Below are 10,324 nucleotides of genomic sequence, written 5' to 3'. Positions count from 1 at the left end.
TCAAGATAAACATTTTAAAAAAGAAAAGAAAAAAGGGAACACTGCTCACTTGGTGGGGTCTGTGCTATGGTCGCCTGCCTCGAACACCTTCTTTCTCAAAATGCACATTGTTAATTTTTTTTTAAGGTAGGCTTCATTCCCAGTGTGGGGCTCAAATTCATGACCTGTAGCTAGAAAGACCAGGCGAGGGACCAAAGAATGGTGTCACAGAAGCCAACGGCAGCAGTTTTCACAGAGAAAATATCTGGTTGGGTTCAATGTCATAGATGGATCAAGTAACAAGTGCTATCAGAAGTCCGTGGTTGGGGAAGTCAGAGGTCAAAGATAACCTTAGCAAACAAGATAGTCAGGAAGGTGAGTGAGGACTGAAAAGAACAGAAGTTCCAGATACATTAAAACAACACAAATAAAACTCTAGTATAATTTCTGTAGCTTAGTTGAACTTAAACTTTTTTTTCTTATAAGTAAAACCTCTGCTACGTTTGGTTAAAAACTGAAATAGAAAAGCCAGCTTCCATGAATGGTTAGATATTTGATGTGGGACAGTTTACAATTCTTTAAACTAGCTTAAAATTTTTTTCCTTTTGAAAACAAATCCAGTATAACTTGAGAGAACAGTATTTTTGTCTCTGTGATTTCCTTGTAGAATCAGATTTGATTTTCAGGAAGACAAAGATTACATGCATGGGAGTAGGATACCATCTTATACACACACGGCAGATTCCGAGAAAGCATTTTGTGGATGGGTGATTTAGGCAAATAGTCTTCCCTTGGTTCTGGTACTTTCTGTAAGAGTTGCCATGGGAAAGCAACTGAGCGGCCACTTTGCTGTGGAGAGCTGCGAGCACCGACAACCCCCACTTGCAGACCTGGGATGACCCGAGCCATTTGAAAAGCACCAGCGGCCATTTTATTGCAGGCCAGATAACAGATCTAGGCGCCACCAGGACTGACGACCCCCACTCTCAATCTGGACTGTCTCAAACTGGAATGCCTCCCCATGGAATTCCAGCATCCCCCTCCTCACCGAAGCGAACAGCCAACTGAATCCTGCCACCGTCCAAAGAAGACCCTACATGGCTATCGGCCCACCTGAGCTCAAACCCGGAACTTCTGCACCATAAAACACCTTGCTCTCCCATATCAGGTGCGACTTCCTTGACTCCCCGCTCCAGAGTCACAGAACCTCACCCGGGAATTGCAGATCCCAATAAAGGCCTTCTTGGCTTCATAACGTGGTCTCTTTGTCCTCCCATCTCTGCCTCCATCTATTAAACCTTACACTTCGCGCTGGACTTTTGTCTCTTAAGTCTGAACTTGTCTGTTGGAGGAAGCAAAGTTTGTGGCAGAAACACATGTCAGCAAGTGTATGTTTCTTCCAAAACTGTACCAAAGAATGCAATACATCAGAATGAGGTCTGATGACTTCAATTGTATAAAGAGTAAATGACCCTGCAAAGTGATTGGTTAACACAAATGTAAATCAATTAAGGATTTTCTAAGGGAAAGAAAAAGACAAGCTTCCTGAAGCTGTTTGCCATTTGCTTGGAGCAAAGTTCAGGCAGTCTTCATGCCTCCTTTGGGAGCATGTAGAAAATGTTAGGTCCATTCGTGGGCCCGGGAGAGCACATCTCGCCTCTCTGCAGGTGGGGGCCACAGCAGCGTTAGCCACGTGCATCTCGAGCTGAGGAGCTGGCGCTGCCGGGCGTGGGTGGAGCTTCTTGAAAGGCCCTCAGGCTGCAGGCTGCTGCCCCATTCAGTGCCTTTCTCCTGAGCCCCTTTTCGCTGCTTAGTTCTTTGTTTTTTTCAGCTGGCATTTGTTCAATCTTTAATTTTTTTTCATATAGTTTATTGTCAAGTCGGTTTCCATATAACACCCAGTGCTCTTCCCCACAAGTACTCTCCTCTATGGCCATCACCCTCCTTGCCCTGTCCACCTCCCCCTTCAGCCCTCAGTTTGTTTTCAGTATTCAAGAGTCTCTCCTGATTTGCCTCCCTCCCTCTCCCTAACTCTTTCCCCTCCCTTCCCCTTCCCATGGTCCTCTGCTAAGTTTCTCCTGTCACACTTATGAGTACAAACATATGGTATCTGTCCTTCTCCGCCTGACTTATTTCACTTACCATGACACCCTCGAGGTCCATCCACGTTGCCACGGATGGCCAGCTTTCATTCTTTCTCATTGCCATGTAGTATTCCATCGTATACATAAAGCACATCTTCTTGATCCTTTCATCAGGTGATGGACATTTAGGCTGCTTAGTTCTTTATCCTCACCCTCTGTAGTGGTCATCTAGCCCTCCTGTGCTTCTTCTCTGTGCTTTCCTGGCACGAAAATCTGACTAAACTTCCTTTTACTGGGTTCTCATGTCGACCATGGAAAACAGAAGTGTGTGTGGTGAAAGTGCTGTTCACTTTCAAGCAAGTCTGTGGATTGTATCTTTTCCCTGTGTGTTTACAGTCCTAGACTCGTGACTTCGGGTGCACGTGTCATACACTAGGGCTGATGTCCCCCTATCTCCAACATACGTAAGTTCAGTTTTCTGAAGCTCTTTGTCATTGCCCTGGTCACTAGCACAGCGGGAGGTAACCTTTGTCCCTCCTCCATGAGAGGACAGGAAACGCCCGTTTGTCTGTTTCAGAGAGCTCCTGTTGAGCGCGGCAAAGACGTTTTTTCTTCTGTAGCTGATGGAAGTGCAGTTACCTCTGAAAACAGCCTTATTTTGCTCTCACTCGGAGCTACAGCTTCAACCCTAGCTTTTCTCGTACTTGAGTCACACACGAGGCCCGGAGCTGGGCTCAGCCCTGGCAGCGCGAGCGAAGCTTTCTGCAGCGCTGCACCTGTGCTCGCTCTTCTCGTCCTCACCCTCCTGACTCACCCTCACGACTACTGTGTTCATCCCTAACAGAGGTCGTGGAAGATGCGGAGGTTTCCGCGCAGCCCTCCCTTAAGTTTAGGGCCTCACAACAGGACACTGCTTAGCTGCAGCCTCCAAGTCCACAAGGGTCCTGTAGCTTGCGGGGAAGCCATTGCCCCCTTTTGTTTTCCTCTGGTGCTTCTTGGTGGGTGAGACCAGAATCACAGGGAGCTGGCCCTCCTGCCTCCTTCTTATTTCTGTGCTTTTAGATATGAAAGTGTCAAAACATAAAAGGAATATTTATACTTTTAAGTGTTAAATAAGTTGAGCCTTTTCCTTGGCCTTGCATGTAGCTGTGCTTTCAGTGGCAAATTCGGCACTGCATTTAAGACAAATAAAGTTACAGTGCCCCCGCCTTTCAGACAAAAGACCGCACTGGCCAGATTCATGTCTAATTAGATTTCCTAGCATCTGTTAGGACGTGGTGTCACCTAAGTGGTAGATGAAAGGGACAATAGAGTCCCCCAACTAGGGAACTATATATTCTATTTTAGGACAGATAAGGCATTTGGAATGTGTGGCCCTTGGGAAGACCCTGGCTGAGTCACTGGATGACATGAAACTTTCCTGACCTGGCCTTAAAGCAAGAGTGAGTTAGGAGGGATAACGACTTGCCCCATATCCATAGAGCAGTGCAGGCCAGGCTATGAGGGATATAGGTCTCCTGGCTCCGGTAGCGCACCCGTGCCTACATGGTAGGTGAGGGGGAGCATAAGGGCCCTTCTGTCCAGCCTCTTCCAAGCTATGTGGGCCAGGTTGGTGGGAAGGTTGGTTCTCTGGCATCTAATAGCGTATGCTACTTATTGAAAACAACGTGGCGGGTTAGGTAGCAAGAGGTGAGATCGGAATCAGCTAATTGGTGCCTAGTTGTTGATAAAAGGATCCTTGTGCCCTGTAATGAATGGATAAAAGGATGAGCAACCCGTGTTTACTGGTGTCATTTCTTATCCCTGTGTTCCCTGCCCTCTTTTCCCTGGGTTTCCACTTGGGGAAGGTACGTGTACTGTTGGACACTTGTATTGTAGTGTCTGTGGGAAAGCATTTATGCTTTGTGTTTCTGAAAAATGTGTCTGAGGGCAGCTAGGAGAATTTACAGTGAAAAGGAAAAAAATGAAAAGTGATCATGTCATTGAGATACTCTCTAATTATATGTAACTGGTATTAAAATGTGCTATTTTTAAAATTTTGAATATTTATAGTGTATCAGAAAAATTTCTCTGGTGTTCAAGGTTTTCACTGTTAATAATGTTTATTGGCAAGTGGAAGGTGTCATTCTATATAGTTTTGGATGCCCGTCAGAGAGGAGGCTTACCATTTCCAACAAAATTGAGGGCATAGGAATTTCACACACAGAATCCCTCATTAAAGAACAACTTCTGGGGCACCTGGTTAGTTGGCTGAGCGTCTGACTTAGGTTCATGTCATGATCTCACGGTTTGTGAGTTCGAGCCCTATATTGGGCTCTGTGCTGACAGCTCAGAGCCTGGAGCCTGCTTCCGATTCTGTGTCTCCCTCTCTCTCTGCCCCTTCCCCCTAGCCCTCTGTCTCTCTGTATCTCTTAAAAATAAATGTTAAAAAAATAAACAACTTCTGTCTTTTACATACTCTAGTGTTCTGTGTTCCTTAGAGAACTGTTGTGTCTACTACAAAATTGCTATTAAAGTTGTCTCTTCATATGAGGCAACACTAAATGGGACTCTGTCCCACCTGATTTTGACAGATTGACTCCATGAATTTTCTTTTTTCTTGCCCTGCCCTGCCCTTCCCTGCCTTCCCCTTCCCTTCACTTCCCTCCCTTTCCCTGCTCTCTCCCCTCCCCTTTCTTTCTGAAGTATAGTTGACATACAATGTTTCGTTAGTTTCAGGTGTTGAACATAGTGATTCAGCAATTCTGTACATTATGAGATTATGAAATACTCACCGCAGTAAGTGTAGTCACCATGTGTCACCATAAGGGTTATTATAGTATTAATGGCTGTATTCCATATGCTGTACTTTTCATCTCCATGATTTACTTATTTTATAACTGGAAGTTTGTACCTATTAGTCCCCTTCATCTCTTTCACCTGTCCCCCTACCCCTCTGACAACCACCAGTTTGTTCTTTCCATTTATGAGTCTGTTTTTGTGTTTTTTTTAACTCTCTTCTCCTGAAACTGATAAGGTCACAAAGCCCTTTTGTAAAAATACAGGTGACACTCAGCAGGTTGATCCATCCAGTAAGGAATGGGATCTGTGGGACAGTAGCCAACCTCATGGATAGACAAGCGATAGTTGGTTACATCAAAATGTACTCAGATCTGCTTTTTAAAAATGTTTATTTATTTTGAGAGAGAGAGAGAGAGAGAGAGCGAGCGCAAGCAGAGGAGGAGCAGAGAGAGGGGGCGAGAGAGGATCCCAAGCAGGCTCTGTGCTGTAATCACAGAGCCTGATATGGGGCTCGAACCCATGGATGGTGAGATCATGAACTGAGCTGAAATCAGGAGTTGGACGCTTAACTGACTGAGCCACCCAGGCGCCTCAACATCTCCTTTTATTTTATTTTAATTATTATTTTTTAATGTTTGTTTATTTTTGAAAGGGAGAGAGACAGAGCTGAGCAGGGAAGAGGCAGAGAGAGAGATGGAGACACAGAATCTGAAGCAGGCTCCAGGCTCTGAGCTAACAGCTCAGAGCCCAATGTGGGGCTCAAACTCACAAACTGTGAGATCATGACCTGAGCTGAAATTGGACACTCAACCGACTGAGCCACCCAGGTGCCCCCCAAGATCTGCTTTTAAATTGAGTTGCAAAGAACTGATATTAAGGATGGACTAGGGGAAATCCTAGTGATATTATAGAGGTTTCTTCCTTGACTAATAGGAGAGGGGGCCCTGCCAGTTGCTTCGATAAGGAGTGATCACCCCATTCTCTATGACCAACCCCACGTCACAAGCCAGTTTGGCTGTGACCATGTTGCTCACAATAGGAGCAGGATCAGGAGGACCTGGACCCTATCCTAATATCTGTACTATTCTGAGTGTTGTTTATATAACACATGCAGCACCCCCTTTTTACCCAGACTTTTCTGTTTTCAAGAATGGGCAGGTCAGGGCAGGCTTGTGGGCCCTCCTTCTCTAAATATCTGACACACTCGTCAAAGTGTTTCGAGGGCTTGGTGACCCTTGAAGTTGTCAGACTTTTCAGCCCCTAGGGACACTGGGGCACAAGTCACTGTGGTGCCTAGAATTCTCCATGGGCTCAGTCAGAAGTTTACTTTGGATGTGAAAATAAGTCTCAGATTGCCCTGTGGACTGATGTGAGTTCATGGGTAGGCTCTTTTGAGCCATATACAGAAAGTGCTGTAGCTGATACTGCTGAATGTATTCTAGGAAGAGTTGTGTTAAGAATGTGCAATTCTTCTTTTGAATTTTAAGGAATGTTACCAATGGAGAAATGCTACAATTAGAACCCTGGCGGTAGAATAAGTAGAAAAATGGGAGCTACCAGGTTTTCCCATTCCAGCAGTGGGGTATAAGTAAAGCAAAGTAGGATACTGGCATGTGTTGGGGATGATAAAAGGAGGTCCCTACCCTTATTAAGGAACTATTAGAGGCAAAAGTGTTTAAAGAATCCTGACCATTCTCCAATCATCCTGTGTCTAGTGATAGAAGCCATTGGCTCTTGACACCTCACTGCAGATTGCTATAAGGTCAGTGTGACAGCAGTTATCTTTACCCTGGCACTTGCAGATATCCTGATGGCCAACAAGTCCCTTGTACAGACTGCAGGGCCTGATATGCAGTGCTGAATGTGCCGATGCTGTCTTTAGATCCCACTGCAAGCAGAAGGTCAGAGCTGCTTCGCTTCTATGAGATTCAGAGAACAACACCTGTTCATGCTGCATGCCTGTGACAACCTGAACTTTCTAACGAATTCCCATCAGTGGGTAGGCTGAGACCTAGGGAACTGACGTCTCACCAGGGGGCTTGGGACCCTTACGTGGTTACTTACCCTGATTGAAAGGATTAAAAATAGCAGACCATCTATCTGGGAGAGACTGGCTAATATCTGCATAACCAGGGATGGACTCTCAATCCTGACAAGTGTTGTTGGTCAGCTGCCAAGATTAACGTTATGGAAACCATGGCCTGATACCTGGAAATGATCTGAGTCTATTCATGAACAAAAACAATGGCATCAAAATCTCTGGAAAATCAAGAGGTCAGAGCATATGATAACTCCATTCAGTATTGGATGCTCTTTATATTTCACACGAGGAGCCAACTTAGTCCATTACATAAGATCCTCGGACAAGCACTGCTGTTGACCAACAGCCTGCGTTAGAAATGATCCATTAGGCCACACAGCCAACCTTTCACTCAGGCTGCTCCTCCATGCTACATGTTTTTAGGGAAATTGTCGGTGACCAACGTTTAAGCAGAATGGATCCTGTGGCTAAAATATGTGTCTACTAGGCAATGGCATTAAATACTTATTTGTTCATGGTCCTTGCTTGAATTTGACACATGCTATACCCCATTTGAAAGACTATTGTTAGCTTGTGGGTGCTGGCGGACGTCAAGAAAGTAACAAAACAAGAACGAGGATTGTTAAACCCTAGCTTTTATATTAGGGCATTGGTGTTAAAGGAGAACACAAAGTGAGTATTGTATAAGAAACATACATTTTAGGTGAAAGTGGTACATTTAGGAGGGAGTGGTAGTAGGCTCTAATGGTGTCTCAGAGGTACAGGAAAAAGTGTCCAGTCACACCCCAGATGTAGCTGTCTCGGATGCAGAGATCATGGCAGCACCTCAGGCTCTGGTGACTTCAGTACACCCAGGTTTCTGAGGATTCTGAATTTATCAGGTGAACCATTTTGAAAATCCCAGTGACTGAAATGATGATAGTCTTCCCAGCCTGAGATTTTTTTGGTCTGAAACTCAACAGCATACCACAAACTTCTGGAAGAAAAAAGAATGTCTTATTCAGGACTTGGTTATGCTTTGTTAGGAGAAGAGGCAAGTGTCAATGATGTAGCCCTTGTAAATATCATTTACACTCAATTTCGTTGGCACCAGCAAATTTGAGATATTTTTCAAATGAGTAAAGGACCAAGTGAAGACACTGACCTTTTTTAATATGGAACAATTCAAAATGATCACTTAAGAAAATTCTTTAGAGGTATTAAAAAATGTGATAAGTTTCAGAGATGCTGAGGAGAATGCAGTATGGATTTGGATGGCCTGGGGAGTGCAGTGGGGAAAGCCACACCGGCACAGACTTGCGTATGTGGTGTATTATTCCCCAACTCCGTATGCCTTCTTTTTCCTCCCAGTTGAAGAGCAGTATACCCCTCTGGGTTAGGCAGTGACAGTTGCTAGCAGATACCATCACATTGTGAAGATGGACTTTAGAAGCTGGTATCTGGACTCTCTTAAGGCTTTTGTTTTTATTTATTTATTTTACCTTAAAATTTTTATAATGTTTATTTTTGAGAGAGTGAGAGAGCACACGAGCAGGGGAGGGGCAGAGAGAGAAGGAGACACAGAATCTGAAGCTGGCTCCAGGCTCTGTCTGAGCTGTCAGCACAGAGCCCAATTCAGGGCTTGAACCTGCGAACCATGAGATCATGACCTGAGCTGAAGCTGGATGCTTAACCGACTGAGCCATCCAGGTGCTCCTATTTTTTAAGTTTTAAAATGTTTTATTTATTTTTGAGAGAGAGTGTGTGTGAGTGGAAGCAGGGGAGGGATAGAGAGAAAGGGGAACAGAAGATCCCAAGGCTTGCACTGATAGCAGCAAGCCTGATGCAAGATTTGAACCCACAAACCATGAGATCATGACCTGAGCTGAAGTCAGACACTCAACTGAGCCACCTAGGTGCCCCAAGGCTATTGTTTTTACACAGTATAATCAGACCTTTGAAGCTCGCAACTCTACTACACCTCTACAAGAAAAAAGCCTTGGGTTAGGTATAAACATGGATTCATGAAAACAGAATAGGAAAAGAGAGAGTCCACAGAGTGACTGAAGACTGGTGCCTGGGCGGCTCAGTTAGTTAAGTATCTGATTCTTGATTTCGGCTCAGGTCATGATCTCACGGTTCAGGAGATGGAGCTTCACATAGGGCTTTGCGTTGATAGCATGGAGCCTGTTGGGGATTCTCTCTCTTCCTTTCTCTCAGCCCCTCCCTTGCTCATGCACATGCTCTTTCTCTCAAAATAAAGAAATAAACTTTAAAAAAAGAGAAGCTTTTGGAGACTATTCTCAACTAAGAGGAGACTTTGTACAAAATAAGCTTGAAATGAAATTCAGAAGTGATTTAAATGGGGGCATCTTGGCTGAGAGAGAAACCCTTCCGGTGCCTAATAAAGTTCTAGCCCACATCTTCTGCAAGTGTTGAAACTCTTAGCACCAGCTGATACTGCAGAGGTACCACTTTCTCCATTGCTCACTTGCATACCCAATAAGGGAATGAATTATTTAAGAATTAGAAATAAGTTATGACGAGTACTGGGTGTTATATGTAAGTGATGAATCATCAAATTCTACTCCTGAAACCAATGTTTAATGTTTATTTTTGAGAGAGAGCGAGAGAACGTGCGCAAGCAGCAGAGGGGCAGAGAGAGAGGGAGACACAGAACCCAAAGCAGTCTCCAGGCTCCGAGCTGTCAGCCCAGAACTCGAACAGAGCTTGAACTCACAGTCCGAGAGATCATGACCTGAGCCAAAGTCAGACACTCAACCTACTGAGCCACCCAGGCGCCCCTTTGGTTATTCTTAAATAGACAAATCTGTTGCCACTTCTATTTGGTAAGAAATCTATTCTGGTGTATGAATCCAGGTTTGCCTCAGTTCCTGAATATTGGGGAGAATCTTTCAGTCCCAGATGCATCCTGTTTATAGACTGGAATCCTATAGGTGATACGTGTATTTGAGTGTGGGGACAGTAGTAATATGCAAACACTTTTTGTCTTTCTGTTCTCAGTCTACTCTTCAGTGACCGGTTTCTCGTCCTCTTTCCCCTGATGTGTTCCCCAGGGAGCAAAGCGCACATGATGACGTGGTTGGCTACGTTACAGTGTGGATATAGACAGGCTCTGAGATGTGGAGGATACCGTGATGTGATGCTTTCAGGAAGTATTTTCATTTTTCTTCAGGGACCTCAGACTTTATGCCCCTGTCACATGCAATGACCTTTCTCTGACTCTTCGACCCTCGCCTCAGTTCCTAGGCCTGCTATGACCATCGGTTCTGTTGTCTTTCTTTTTATGAGGCAGTCCTCTTGGGTGGCCTCCCTGTGAAAGGATTCTCGGATTTCTCTTTTCCCAGAACAGCCTGTCAGCCCAGGAATTCAGTGTCTTTCTTTGGAATTGCTGTTCATTCACAAAGTATAGACGTTTACTTCCTTTCTCTGGGGGCAC

At 44.8% G+C, this 10,324-nt stretch overlaps 1 pseudogene; it reads left to right on the top strand.

Moving 5' to 3' along the window:
* LOC115283347 overlaps window positions 1–9,407 on the top strand; it is a 13,252-nt pseudogene extending 3,845 nt beyond the window's left edge.
* Window positions 9,408–10,324: the final 917 nt, after the last annotated feature.

Source organism: Suricata suricatta, chromosome X (genome assembly GCF_006229205.1).
Source record: "Suricata suricatta isolate VVHF042 chromosome X, meerkat_22Aug2017_6uvM2_HiC, whole genome shotgun sequence".
Taxonomy (NCBI): domain Eukaryota; kingdom Metazoa; phylum Chordata; class Mammalia; order Carnivora; family Herpestidae; genus Suricata; species Suricata suricatta.
The sequence above is the reverse complement of the archived record's forward strand: the minus strand, read 5'-3'. Positions and strand labels throughout refer to the sequence as shown.